At 35.6% G+C, this 16242-nt stretch overlaps 1 protein-coding gene across 1 annotated transcript in view; it reads left to right on the forward strand.

The window, feature by feature from the left end:
* LOC122815596 (serine/threonine-protein kinase 33-like) overlaps nucleotides 1-16242 on the forward strand; it is a 1042607-nt gene that overhangs the window by 881982 nt on the left and 144383 nt on the right. The window lies entirely within an intron of this gene.

A 16242-nucleotide genomic window follows, 5' to 3' on the forward strand; every position in this document is an offset into this window, starting at 1 on the left:
TGGGGACTTTTCAAAGACACACTGATTCTTACTATACAAGTCAATACAAGTGTGCCTCATGTTACACTGCCAGCCCAGCTATCTGGAATTTTGTAAATAATTCTGTCATTTGTGAATACTGATATGATTTATACAGAACTTCATGTTATGTACTGGCTTCAAGACTGTAACCACAGCATACCCTGCTGGAACATAGAAGATTAACTTGCAGAACTTGCAGAACTTAAGAATAGTTGAGGTTAAGTTATTTTATAGTTGGGCCATAAACAAAAGATGTTATCTCTCAGTTTCAATTCAATAGCAGACACAATGGCTAGAGATTTTTCTATCATCTTGAAAGAAAAGTAATTGCTAAGTTTAAAATGTAAAGTGTTTTATTGTTTTACAACTTCAAGATCTGACAAACATCTGACAGATATGTATTTTTAACACAGAGATGCGAAATTCTGTTAGCTTGGGAACTGAAATCAGGTGACAGAGTGATACCATCCAAGCTGTCCAAGCTGACCCAGTAGTAATGTTTGATATTAATCTGGGAACTCTCTCAAAGAGAGACTGTGCATTTTGTATTTTGTCTTGGACCTAGCAAGAACATCCACTCATCATCACCATCTGCTCTTGCACTGTAAGCTTTAGGGCATAGTATCTCTCTTAGATATAGATAGGAATATAATAAAGATTAGTTTAGATGTTTTCTGTATTTATCTGAGACTGTCCTGCAATGTTGTTTTAAAATATTTCCTGTGATTTTGAACTCTGAAGTCACTGTGTTGAGTTACTGAGTATTGTCTTGTTCTTTTATTATTTATTATTAAATATATTTAAACCTTTTAATTGTGACTGGTTTGTTTAGAGATATTTAAGCTCTGAGAGTACTTGCATATGTATTTGGTAACACTGTACAGGCCACTCCAATTGCCTTGCTTGGTCAAAACTATCATTTGGATTATTAGTAACATTACACAGTAGGATTTGAAACCCTTATAGAAGCTGATAAAGAGTTGGTTGTGGCAGTGATAACTACATAGTCTAGAAAGGGGCATAGCTAGTACACCTCTACCAGCTTTTCCCAGGTGTGTGTTTGTGTGTATGTATGTTTGTGTTTGTGTGTGTGTTTGCATATAAATCAAATCTCAAAGTGCATGTGTGTGCATGTGTCAGCTACTTGGGCAAAGACATGATGCACTGGTTGGACAGAGAGGGTGCTGGAGGTTTTGGCTTGACCACTCAGCTGAGATCTCAACCCTATAACTGTGCCAGCGGGGAGTCTTATCAGGGATCTGGAGAGAGACGGAGAAACCAGCCTCAGACTGACTGTGATCTCTGTGTGCTCTTAAGGGAAATTGTACTTTACTGTGTGTGTACTTGTCATCCTCCTATTGTGTACTTCCCTCACTACTGCCACTAGTGAGGATTGAGGCTCCTTGATTACTGTCCCAGTGCAGGGGCATCACACTTTAATATACAAAATGAAAAAAGGAAAGCATTTACTAAAACAATAATATGTTCTGACACATATTAATACATTAATTATTTTAGGTGTAGCACTGCTTTCAGTTCTTCTATACACTCTGCTTAAAAGAAATGTAATAAAAAATGAAAATGTGGTCCTTCAGAGGCTAGAACCACAGGGAATTTTATAGAAAGCTCAATGATATTGAGTGAAGAGAAATGATTTGATGATATTGAAAGCTGAAGATTACAGTGACATTTATCCTGGAGATGTGCAGTTGTAGAAATAGGCTTAAGAATTCAATGCACATTTGGTAACTACATTCTTACCTAGTGCCACTGAGGCATTTTCATTCATAGTCTGAAAAGAGGTGGTGTTTACATTTTATTTAGAACATTTGTAAAGTTTGTTGATTATAAATCTTTCCTGGAAACTAGTTTCAACAATCAGGTCCCTTCTTAGATAATTTTTAAATCCCTTTTGCTAATGAATATACCAAATGGTGGTGTTCTATGTGTAAGGGTAGCAACATTGCTTGTTCACTGGATGCATACAGTGGTTCTAACTGAAAGCTTTGCCCACAGTGAATAAGGTTTTCATTGACTGATGTGTATAGAAAAGTTGCAAGCAGATGTGTGTTCTTTGTGTTAAAAAGCAGCATGGGTTTTACTGTCTGCAAGATAATTGAGCAGGTGAGTACTGTAGGAAGAATTTAGTATGATTATTGGAAAAGATTACTCCAGTTTGGGAAAGATAATTTTGTATGTGTCTGTGTCTCTGTGTGTGTGTGTGTGTGTGTGTGTGTGTGTGTGTGTGTATGTGTGTGTGTGTGTGTGTGTGAGTGTTTTCCTTGTGTCTAGGGAAGGCAGGCTTGAAATTTTAAAATTCAGTTTAACTTATTACATGAATTGTATGTCAACTGTAAAATACAGGTATGGCTCCAAAAGTAGGCGTGGATATTTATGTTCTGAAATATAGTTAGTTTTATTATTTAAATGATCATTAAGAAGGCTTGGACTACAGTTCTGCAATTCTTTGCCATAACAAGCATCATAACTACCATCTTAACATTCATGTCAAGAGCACATAATAAGGGGTATTATTAGGGCTGTATTGAATATTTGCTTTGTATTCGCTTCAGTTCCAAATAGCAGGTCGAATAGTCTATTCGTATTCAGCCAAATAGTGGCGCTCAGACTGAATATGAATAGTGGTCACGTGTGCACGTATCTCCATATATACAGTCCTGTACGTGAGTAAGCTCACTGGCGCAGGCAGTCTGTAGCTGTAGTGGCAGCATGATTCATGTCAACTGGTAGGCCGTCCATAATGTAGTTGTACTGGTAAGATTTTACCTACCATAACATGGAATCAATGGGATGCTGTGTAAAAAAAAAAAAAAAAAAAGCTGTAGTGGAATGTATTGAAGGGAGGTGGGTGGCATCATGTTAGATCTTTTATGCCTGTGCATGCTAGGCCGTGGTTGCGCCAGTGAGCTTACTGACATACAGGACAAGTCATCAGCTTATTATTGACACTGTGTTACCTTGTAGCCCATTTTTGTATGATCATATTATAGTTGTAACTTAAGTGAAAATTACATTTGGTTAGTTCACTGATGGATAAGCGAAGTTCAATTTGGAATTATTTCAAGATATGTGATGACAAAACAAAAGCAATGTGCCAGTTGTGCAAACCAGTCATCTCTTGCAGAGGTGGATCAACAAAGTCATTTACAACATCTCCACTAAATAATCATTTGTCCTATAAGCATCTCGAGGAATACAAAGACGTCATTAACAAGAAGAAAGCAGCAACAGCAAGTGGGACGTCTGACACTCAGCAGACTGGCAAGGTTCAGCAAACACTGAGCGACATGATTGGCAAGAAAAAACATGGTTCACTCATAGTCCTGAGGAAAACAAAATACAGTTTGCCATCTCAAAAATGATTGCCATTGACATCCAGCCATACTCAGTTGTTGATGATAGAGGTTTTAATGAACTGATTGTTGTACTTGAACCTAGATATGTGCTACCAAACCGCAAATACGTCACTGAAAAAATCATACCAGAGATGTACAACATAGTGCAGGGCTATGTCCAGACTGATATCAGTGAAGCACGATTTCTCTGTCTAACCACAGACACATGGACAGCACAGACAACAACAGAATCTTCCATGAGCTTAACTGCACATTGGATTGATGACACATGTGCAAGCAGATCTGCCTTCCTTCATTGTCAAAAATTTGATGGACAGCACACTGGGTTTCGACTAGCTTATGCTCTACTTGACATGATGAATTGCTGTAATATTGACAAAGAACAAGTCCACTTGGTCTTACATGATGGAGGTACCAATCTGGTCAAAGCATTATGGGATGCGGATTTGCCCATTGTCAGTTGTTTTGCCCACACTCTACAGCTGGCTCAGAATGATGCAATACTGACATCTGTTGCTGACTTGATAACACTGTCACAGAAGATTGTGAGACATTTCTGACACTCTTCAAGCACTACCTCATTGCCTTCACGCCATCCAAGAAGAACTTGGTGTACCAAAATATCAGCTTCGATTCAAAGATGGCTGCCATTCTGTAAACACTGCTAATCCACAGCTCTTCAATACTTTTGGAAAAAAATCAACCCAGAGGAAATACCAGGATCTATTCAAGCACAATATTCTGAGTTAACAACTCTAACTTATATCCAGGAAATCAGAAAAGAGAAAATAAACCTGAAGATTAAGTAATTCTGTCAAGATTATAACAGATTAACTGGACGTGAGATAAGAGACAAAGGAAAGAAGCCGTGTGATCAGGGCACTCTACACATTCACCTATAAACTAAGACGCTTTACTTCCACAAAATGTCAAAAGAAGATAAAAACATGAACATTACAACAACAAAGTCTAAAATCTCAGAATTATTATCTCCTGAGAAAGATCTGAACTCCAAAAGGCAGAAAATAACAAAACAACAAGACACTGTAAAACCAGGGAATAAAAACAAACCAGATCAGTTAGCAAACATGGATGATATAAAAGCAGCCTTACTGCCTATTCAAGAGGCCATAAAAGAAATGTCTACTCAACTGCAAACATTTGGAACTTCCATCAACCAAATCTTGGAAAGAATGGACAAATATGAAGTTAGAACTGCGGATAATGAGGAAAAAATAGCCCTTCTATCCAAAAAAGCTGACTCACATGAAGCTGATATACAAGCAATGCAAGCTAAAATTATTGATCTGGAAGCAAGATCCAGAATAAATAAAATAATCATTAGAGGCATGCTGGAAAATATACAGCATAATGAACTGATTCCCTCTCTCATTCAGATATTTGCAACACTACTTAAAGACCAAAAAACAGCTCAGCAAATAATAATTGAGAGAGCACACAGAGCCCTGAGAGAATCTCAAACTTCAAATACTCCGAGACCAGTCTATGCTAAACTACTTAATTTCCAAGATGTTAATAAAATATTATTTTCTGCAAAGAAGAATGGAGGACCCTTAATTTGGAACAATAATAGAATCTATCTAGCCCAGGACTTGCCTTTTCAAATTAGGCATGCCAGACAGCTTATGTCTCCCTACTGTAAATTTCTGATTGACAAAAATCTGAAATTTCAAATGAAGTATCCAAATACCTTACTATTTTCTGTGGATGGGGTTAAATACTCAGTCGCCAATAATTTAGAAGCAAAATCTACCTTTATGACTGTCTTTAAAAGGATTCCTGCCTTAGACAATTAGCCTCACTCTCCGATGCGATTTTCCAGCCTCTGAGACTGGATAGGTGACAGAACAACAGCCGAGGTCTTGATTTTAATGTAACTCCTTCTGCCTTGCCCTAGGCCGCATTTCTAGAATGGCGCGACCTTATTTCTCGCTCTCCAAACCATGAGAGCCCCAACAGTAAGTGTACAGCATGTGCGATATGCTTGTTTTCCCACGGGAGGAACTGAAAGATTCTATACTGCTCCAGAGGCCGTTTTAAGTGGTGGCACTTCCGGAAGTCCGTCGGCGTTGAGAATACTCCTTCGAGAAGCTAAGTAATCAGCTTAGCTACTTAGAAGTCCGGAAAGAAGAACAATAGAACTGTAAAAAAAAAAAAAAAAAAAAAGGTTAATTTCAGATGTGAAATCTTTAAAATGTATAATACACAGTTAAAGCACATATTCCCTCTCCACATAACTTCCAAGTACTGTTTTTAAATGCCATCAAGCATAATTAATGTGCCCAGCTTTACATAGTGTTTATAGAAATGTTAAACTTTAACATATTCCTAAAGAGTTTTGAAATTGCTTAAGTTGAATACATCAATCCACACATACCTAAATGACTACAATATTGAGTTTAAATTATAGGGTTTAATCACATCTATGATAAATTAAACACAGTTAGATGCGTCCTTTATATATATCTGCAGCATTACTTTGTTGATGAACAGTAAGACCTTTTCTATCTCTGCAAGTACAAAGTTTGGTGAACATAGTTCACATATGTATCACTAAGGCTGATATGCCTTACAAATGATACCCTATTTTGCTGGATGCATGAGTAATGAGTTAAGAAAAGAATACAGCACTAATAAAAATGGTGTTCTGCATCACAACAAGACATTTAGAATAGTACTGATGCAGCAAGATAGTAAAAGATCAAACTCAGTGTTACATGTGGATAGTGTAATCTCCATAAGCTATTTACACTTAATGACTTACTTAGGAAGCAGGGTAATGGTCTCATAACAATTTAATATTACAAAACTATTTATACAATAATGTAAATGGGCTTTCTCTATATTGTTTTAAAAACTGTTTAATGTACCTTGCATGTATAGTAATACATTTTAGTAATGTACAAGCATGATCTATTGCACCTTCAGAGGTTATGGGTACTTAGTTACCAGACGTTAAGGACTTGAAGGTATTTAATTGCACCTCTACTATGACACAATTTGTATTAGTCTCAATTCACTTGAATACATTTACTACATAAACACATCTGGTTCTGAAATTAAAACAAAATTAATCTGCCTAACTTGGATGATAAAGAAGATGCGTATTTTAAGTTATTAAGTATAATACGGAGGTTAGTCTGGAACGAGATGTTCTCTTCTATTATATATTAGACAATGCATTAAGGGTAGTAGAGTAATTATTCTCTTTTTTGTCTCCATCTTACCTTCCACAGTGATCTCCAAGGCTGGCCTAAATACTGATAACTATATTCTTGTAGCTGCATGTGTGTATATCGTTATATAATTATATTGTCTTCTTTAGGGCTCAGCTGAATAAGAATGTGTAAGCTAAAACAACTGTTGTAGAGAAATGTAGCGTCATGATCTTTTTAATAAGGCCATTCAAGATTTAAGCATCTCAGGGCTAAGGTAATAAAACAGATGAGAGGAATGACTCTGGAGATAATAATCGAGAATGAAGAAACTTTCAAATAATATTAGAGATACATTTCTTTAAGAGATGCTACCTGCCAGTAAGCAAGATCAAACCTGGTTAAAATGGACTAGTTAAGCTTGATACCTTGTTATAAAACTCATAAGAAGAGTTTTGGATTATAATAGTAGTGTTTGTTAGGGGATGGGTGGGTTAGACTTTGTACAAGTAGTTGTAGGACATGCAGGGCCATTAAGATTCTTTTACTTCTTAAAGATTGATATTCAAGGTTTATATGTTCTAGTAATACAAACAAATACAAAAAACAAAACTTGCTAGGTCCTGTTAAATTCCTGGTCCAGGAGTTTAGTGGATAGGCACAGAGAAGGGACAAGAATAAAAGAATGCTTTCATAACATCTTTTTGATAAGAAATAAACACATCCCAATATACTTACATAAAGTTTCAAGATTACTTACACAAAATAAAACGTTTATAAATGTGGGAAGTAGACTCATGGAACATTAAGGGGCTCCAGAACATTAAGAAAAGGAAACTGTTTCTTCACTTAGCTCTACAGTATAAGGCTACTTTCTTATGATTCAAGAAACACACTTAACTAATGAGCAATGGTCAGATATCAAAGTGAAAAAGTGGATAAGAGAAATTATAGCCTCTGAAGGCAAAACCAACAGTGCAGGAGTAGCTATTATCATTAAGAACCACTATAAAGATAAAATTTTAGAAACAAAAACAGATAAAGAAGGAAGGTGGTGTTATGCAACCCTGTTGACTCCAGCTTATGATAAACCCATCCTACTCCTCAACATTTATGCACCCTGTAATAACCAGCACTCTTTTTTCGCTTCATTGTACCCTGTCTTAAATCAATACAATAATCACTATATGATCATAGGAGGTGACTGGAATGCATATCAGAATCCAATAAAGGATAAATCAAGCTCACAAAGATCATATAACAAACAAGCAGTTTTAACTCTAAGTGAACTTAAATATGATTTTAATTTATATGATCCCTTTAAATATGGTAATAATACATACAAAGCAAATAATTTCACATTTTACTCCAACTGTCATAAGATGTGGTGGGGAATTGATTTTTTCCTAATTTCAGAAACATTAATTAACCTTGACCCTACAGTATTCGTACATACACGGTACTTGTCTGATCATTCTAAAATTACCCTACACATTACTAAGATTTCCAAAAACAGCACACAATATCGAGGATACAATTGGTCTCTAAACCCAAATCTATTAAATAAAAAATATATAATTCAGGAAGTTCAGAACACTCTTAAAATGTCTTTGGACAAGGTAACAAAGCAAATATGCCTTCCTGATATTGAATGGGTGGCAACTAAAGCTCAGATAAGAGGTATCTTTCTCCAGAAAGCTTCTTATTATGAGAAAATTCAACTCAGAGAAGAACAACAACTAGAGACTAAAATTAAATCATTAGAACAGGATCTACTTAAAAACTATAACACGCAAACGGAAACAGAACTTTTGAAAGCCCAAAAAGACCTTTTTTTTCTTCACAACAATAATCTATCATTTTATGAAACTAAAACACTTGCAAAATATGCTAATCATATACAAACACCGTCACGAGCACTAGCAAGGATTATTAATCAGTCTAAAACACCTTCACAAATTCCGGAATTACTTTATAAAAATAAGACTTATACGAAAACGGAAGATATTATCAAAATTTTTGAATTTATGTACTCTCAAATCTATGGAGAACAAAAACATTTACTGACAAATGATAATAGTGCAGACTTCCTACGAAAACTCAATTTCCCAAAAATTGATGCGGAACAAAGGAAAGAACTAATAGAACCAATAACCACTAATGAAATAATAACAACAATCAAAAAACTGAAAGCATACAAATCTCCCGGCCCAGATGGCCTTACAGCAGAGTTTTATAAAACATTCTACCTTATCACTGCACAAATATTATCTCACGTTTTAAACTATATAATAAATAATAAAATTAATGATATACACTTTAATGCATCTAAACGATTTTCATACCCAAAGAAAAGACAAACCCGCAAAATCCGGATAGTTATAGACCCATATCATTGCTCAATATTGATAGCAAAATTCTAACATCTATTCTGGCTAATAGACTGAAAAAAATAACAGACATAATTATTTCAAGTAAACAATCAGGTTTCTTATCATCTAGGCAAACCAGTGACAATACACTAACACTACATACCTTAATTTCTTATGCTAATCAAAATAACCAAAACATATGCGCACTAATTATAGATGCGCATAAGGCCTTCGACAGAGTCAACACAAGATTTTTATTTCAAATCCTACCCTACTTTAACATACCCCAAGAATTTATTTTAACACTACAAATATTATACAACAATCCTTATACAACACTATATATAAACAAAAGATGGTCTAATAGAATCCAAATCAGAAATGGCACTCGACAAGGGTGTCCACTATCCCCTTTATTGTTTAACTTATATTTAGAACCCCTATTTTTAAATATCAAACAAAATATATATCATAATGCACCAGTAATATATAATACAAAAATCTCCTTGTCAGCCTTTGCTGATGATCTCAACATATACTGTACAACGCCAATAACAGACACCAACAAAATATTATCTGCTATAGAAGATTTCACCTCAGTCTCAAACTATAAAATAAACCTTAAAAAACTAACATTTTCCCTTTAAAAACTCTGAAACCTTTTTCACTGCTACCACTGATAGGTCAAATAAAATCTGAAGAAAAGATCAAATATCTAGGAATTACATTCTCTACAGATAACAAAAATTTCTACCTCAATAATATCAAACAAAAATGGGACCATATCCTACTTGATTTAAAGAGATGGGGAAATCTGAAACTACTACCTCTAGCTAAAGTCTCGATTATCAAGATGAATATCTTGCCCAGATTTCTATACATCTTTATGTCCTCCCAGCTATCAATACCCAAGAAAATTTTTAAGCAAATATATACTGAACTCGCTAAATTTATATGGGAACCAAAAAAAAGTAGAATCTCATATGATAAACTGATGACTCCGAAAAACATAGGTGGATTAGACCTACCAAATTTTGAAAATTATTACTCAATCATAAACGCCAATAGAATTTTAAGAATTGCAAATTTCAGTAAGCTAGATAATAGCTGGTCACCACATTGGGTAAAACTAGGTTTTAAACATCTTGAAAGCCTGAATATAAATCCTAAATCAATATCTTTTTTTAAGTAGTAAAAGCATCAAAGCATATAACCTATTGGAATCCTTTAAAAATTCCATAACATTAACACAAAATCTTTTCAAATCAGTAAATCTTCTCCAAATCATGATGATACTACAACCCATTCACAAAATCCCCAACTTGAGAATAAATAACCAGTTACTTGACCTGAAAAAGTTCCCACTTATAATTAATATACCGCTTCAAGATTTATATCCATTTTTGAACTGCTCCACGCAAGAAATAAGAGACCAATTGGATCTCCCTAAGACTTACTTGTTGATCTTAAGACAGATCAAAGAACTGTGTTTAAATTACCTTCTAGATGTAAACATAAATAAAGATGACTTAATTAATTGCAATTCACTTTGGCAGACTCTTTTACAACACAATCAATTTATAACATGCTCATACAAACTGATCAAAGACCTGAAATTTCAAGAACAAATACTCTTATCTAATTATTGGAAAGAAAAAATACCACTGATAGAAAACCATAAAATAATACAAGCAATCAATATAACAACAAAGTCTATATCTCTTCAAAAGCTACAATTTACCCAACTCATGATATACAATAATGCCTACTACACACGCCTTAGACTGCATAAATTTAACCCTAGAAACTCCCAATTTTGCCCACATTGTAAAGATGAAACTGCTGACCTTTTACATATGTTCTGGAGCTGTAAATGTGTCTTCAAACTTTGGAACTCTCTGAAAATACAGTTGCAAAAGATGGGATATCAATCATCAACACTCACGTGGGAGTTTACGATTTTACATATTCCACCAATTAATTTATCTAAAAACCAAGCAATCATTCTCAGCAATATTTTTTTATTAATGAAACTCTACATAGCTACCAACTGGCTGACCCCATCTAAAATCTCATGAAATAGTTTTAGGAACTTAGAGATAAAACATATATTAGCCCACAAATACATAATAAATAAACAAAACAAAAATCCCAATATTTTAAAGCGTTGGGAACAAATATTCAGTATTATACTTGCATAAAACATTGACCTTGGAGGACAATTACAGCATACACAATTAAAATCATAACATCATAAAGTAGGTTACTAACTTGTTGGTACTAACCCTGGAGAAAACAATTCTTGTCTTCTGTCTTACTTTTAAAGTATGAAAGCATTCATGTAAATAGTGTAAATTTGTTTTAATTGATGGTTTTTGTAACAATTGTATATCACCTGTGTTTACTCTTGTGAAATGGTGTACATTTAAAATAAACAATAAAGAAATATTATTGAAAAAATATATATATATATCAGCTTCATCAGGACATTGTCACCAGGTGGAATTCAACATATCAGATGTTAGATCAGTTGTTGGAGCAAAAGAGAGCTGTGTCTGTGTACGTTGCTAAATGTGGTGACAAATCCAGCAAGGTACTGTCCCTGATGACAAACCAGTGGGCTTTAGCAACAAGAATTGTTGCAATTCCTCGGCCATTTGAACAACTAACGCATGAAATAAGCTGCAATAATTCCTGTTTTTCAATGATCCTACCAGCTGTTCAGGCTGTCTTGTTATATCTGCAGAAAGACGTAGCTGATAATGGAATCAAAAAGAAGTCAGTGAACTGATATCCTTAACAAGGAGATTTTCTGACTTGTATGAAAATGGCATTTACACAGTTTTGGCCGGCTTGGATCCACGCTTCAAACTGCATTTCTTGACACCTGTGCAGCAGGTAAAAGCCAAAACAGACATTGTCACTGCAACATTACTGCGTCAGCCAACGTAATCTATGCCTGCAATTCAGCCTACAAATCAGCCATCTGAAGTTGTTTCTGAAGTGAACAAACAACCACCAACAAAAAAGACAAAGACAGCAGCAGAAGACATTTGGTCATCTTGGGATCAGTTGCAGCCTGTTTGGGCACTGAACAGTGATAATTCTGTCTCCACAAAAACAGAACTGAACAACTTTCTGACAGAGCCCTGTGTTCTGAGAGACACTGACCCACTGAAGTGGTGGAAAATGAACATGTCCAGATTTCCAACATTGTGTCATACGGCTGTGCGCTACCTTTCTGCACCACCTACAAGCGTGTGAAGTGAACGTCTTTTTAGTATGGTTAGTGATACCCTCAGTGAAACAGGAAACTGTCTTAATGCTCACAACATGGAATGATTGGTGTTTTTGAAAGCTAATGCAGTATTCCTGAGTTAAATGTACATCAGTAAAAAGTCTGACAACTATTTGGTAACATCAGTAAAAAGCTTTGACAGCTACTTGGTAACATCAGTAAAAAGCTTTGACAGCTATTTGGTCATGGCTCCACTGTGTTTTTTTTAGTTTATATTTGTTTTTTAGTTTTGTGGTAAGTTAAATGTATGTATGTACAATAACAATTTCTTACTTTTAGCCCTCGTTGTAGTGCACAAACAGCAGAACACAGCACAGAACAGTTTTCAAAACTTGACTTGCTGTTTAACTATTTTATTTAGTGCTTAGTTTTACTGCTTAGTTTACCTCATGACTTGACTAAAACAACTATTCGCATTCATATTCAGCTGAATAGTTGGTACAACTATTCGTATTCGGCCGAATACTCTTAACCCCCTATTCGGTACAGCCCTAGTTATTATCAGTGAGACCCAGTCATAACTCTTTGTAGTACATGCAGCATTTATTTGCTTCACATACTACAAGTTGCAACAAAATAAGCTATAGGAGTGCAAAGTATTTTATCGACTTTCAAAAGCTTTTAAAACCAGTAAAACCTTTAGTGCTGCCAAATCAACAGCATGGCAGACAAACGAAGAGCAGGCAGAAATCAAGTGCCTGTCTGAAGAATGCAGAACATTAAAAGCTATTGAAACACTTTGTTTTGTTTTTAGGTGTGAGATAACAAAGTATTGAACAGCTTTGAAAGATGTTTTAGCTTCTGCCACTGTTCTTTGTTGGTTTTCACTATCCACTGTTCATCCATAGCACAAGACCCAATCTTCACAGTACTGGTACTTAACAGGATCTTGTTTAGAATCCCAAAGTGCTGTTAGACTGAGTCTCAATCTGAAATGTGCTTAGCAGGTTTATCTTTTCCCCAGTTTGAAGTGTAATCACTGCATTCCATGCATTTTCTTTCATAGATGAAGCAGACTCCTAGAGTGACCCCCACACACACAGCCACCTCTGTCCATGGAGTTTACAAGGCAAAGGAGGACATCTGTGTGTGTGTGTGTGTGTGTGTGTGTGTGTGTGTGTGTGTGTGTGTGTGTGTGTGTGTGTGTGCGTGCGCGCGTGCACACGTGCATGTTTTTTTATCCATGCATGTGTGTGGGAGTGAATCTGTGAGGTGCCTGTGCCAATGCAAGCATGAGTCACCAGAAGTGATTACCACAAGAAAGTGCAGATTAGCATAATAGTAACTCCATGTGATTCAGAGACATGCATATTAGATGATAATGAGCTCTTTGCTAGGTCGGCTAAGGTGGTGCAGTGGTTAGCATTGCTGCCTCACAGCAAGAGCTTCTCTGGTTTGTTTCTCGACTGGGGTGTCTTCTGTGCAGGGTCTGCATGTCCTCCCTGTGGTTGCATGGGTTTCCTCTGGGTGCTCTGTTTTTCTTCCACATTCCAAAGACATGCTGCAGGTGGATTGGACACTCTAAATTAGCTCTAAGTGTGAGTGTGTGCTTTCTGTGGAAGGTTGGGTGCCGGGCTGGCAACGTGGAGCCATAAAATCCCACTGTTAATTGTTCTGTGGACCACTGTTCTGCTGTGGAGACCCCTAATGGAAAAGCCAAAAGGAGAAGGAGAAGAATGAGGGCTTTCCTCACTGTAGCTAAACATGTCTGAAAATCACATTTCACACAACTGCAGAAAATGCCTCCTTTGGTGGCAGCAGTTTCTGGAAAAGCAGGAAACGTTTTCTGAAACCAAGCCATCAAGGAAACTTAGATAATTAAATATGGAGAGTGAAGAAAAAGTTTGTAGAGAAAAGATACTATAGTTATAGAACGGAAAAGAAACATGTTGAAAGAAAAAAAGAAAAAGAAAAAAGAAACTGTAATTTGGTGGATAAGTAAAGAAGGATAAAACTATTATAAATATTTTTCAGTGATTACAATATAATTATATTAGTGTAGTAGGTTAGTAAATTTCAAACATAATGCATGGCTTCTGTGTATTTTGTTTTTTCATAATTATTCATATGTGTATATATGTGACTCCTTACTTAATCAGTTCATCATTATCTTCTTTAAACAATAGCCATGTTCAACAAGGGGAACTGCAAACATGATGCATCTCTTGATTCATCAAGGCCTTTAATGCCATGTCTTATAAGACATTGTAGGAAAAAAATAAACAGTTATAGATGATACAGTGGTACCACTGAGGTGGGGTATAGGACAAAGGAATGTAAAATTAGTGATCAAATCCTGTCTAATTGAAAACATAGCTCCTGAGGCAGGATTCACAACTAAATATACAAATATGTCTTTTTTTTCCTCCAGGAAGCCTGTCATATCCACATATGTAGGCAGCTTCACCCCTTAATTCCATTACTTATACTCTGAAGTCTCCACATCTTGGGATAAGGGGAGTTCTGATGAGCAAAATAGGAGAAAAAAAAGATCACTGAAATACAATTTTATTTTATTTTTTTTTTTACAAGAGCAGCAAGCCGCTAGCAATCTAGCATTGTCTGATTGCAGGAGACCCCCAACCTCCCAACCCCCCCAACTTAAATATACCACCACTGTGGTCACACAGTTGTGAAGAAAGAGCAGCACCCTATGTTCACTAAAAGTGACTTTCAGTAATAAAGCCATCATGCTGTTGTCAATCAGATAAACAACATTTGGCACATATACATGTTCCTGGGAAATTTCACCACCCATACACACATACATACATACACATTAACCCACTCACCACAGACACACACACACTCTTCCACAACTTCCTTTAACAACTTGTCACTTTGCCCAGTTTTACAATGTCTCACAAGCGATCTTCTCACATATAGGATATTAGATAACTGTCATGTAATAAAGGGTGATCTTCGCATATATTGGATATTAGGTAACTGTTGTATAATAAAGGCGGACATTTGGGGAAGGCTACTGAGTAAGAAATCTGTGAGCATTGCTGTGGAAAAATATTTTTTGTTGTGACCAGGGCTGGAACTTGCCATGTTCAGCTAATTTATGTCAAAAGTCCCCCAAAAATAATAATAACAATTCAGTATGTTCAGTAATGAAATCGGTCAAGAACTGATGAGCCAGTTTGTTACAGGCCTCTTAAAATATCCCTCTTTTGGAGGTACATTCCTATTTTCAGGTTTGATTTAGAATGTCCATATTTTTGGAGGTATACCCTATTTTCAGGCTTGATTTACCCCTTCACACAATTTTCTGAATCCTCCTCATCACATGTGATTTATGAAACTGTCTATCACACATAAAACTGTACTATATGACCAACACACCAGTGAGAACCATAACTTAAAGAAAGAGGGCATGCATCTTGAATGTCATTTTTTCTGAAAAAAAATGACCTTGTGTGGTACAATGTTGGAATAGATTTCATTACAGTCTATAGATTTTACACTGCCTGTGATAGATAATGTGTTTATATTTTTCCATTATTTTGTCACTCTGTTTTTTTAAACAATGTCAGAGCTCACAATGAATCATGGACAAATCTCAACAGAATAAGGGACAAACCCAGAAACAATCAGGGACAATGAGGCATGCTTTTAATATATTGGTACTATTAACTCAAGACATTGTCAGACTAAGGGAATGTGAATTAATATATATTTTATGAAGTAAATGAAGTCTACCACTCTGATCATTGTCATTAAGTGCAAATCATCACATTTTCTCCAAAGGTCACCAGTTTTAGGAGGGTTTAAGAGGATCCCACATTCCTATTGGAAGCTAGAGGAGTTATGTGCTATTTAGTATTCAAATATTATGTTAATTAAATGTCCAGATTTTTAACTAGTTGTTCCTATTTTTGAAGGACCTCTTTTCTTATTTATTTATTCATTCATTTATTTATTTATTGCCTTTTGATTACCTTATATTTTGCAGGATAAGTGGTATGGTCTGTGGCTTGCAGTGTGCTTAGATC

Source organism: Protopterus annectens, chromosome 11.part0 (genome assembly GCF_019279795.1).
Source record: "Protopterus annectens isolate FY-2018-M chromosome 11.part0, PAN1.0, whole genome shotgun sequence".
Classification (NCBI taxonomy): Eukaryota; Metazoa; Chordata; order Ceratodontiformes; family Protopteridae; genus Protopterus; species Protopterus annectens.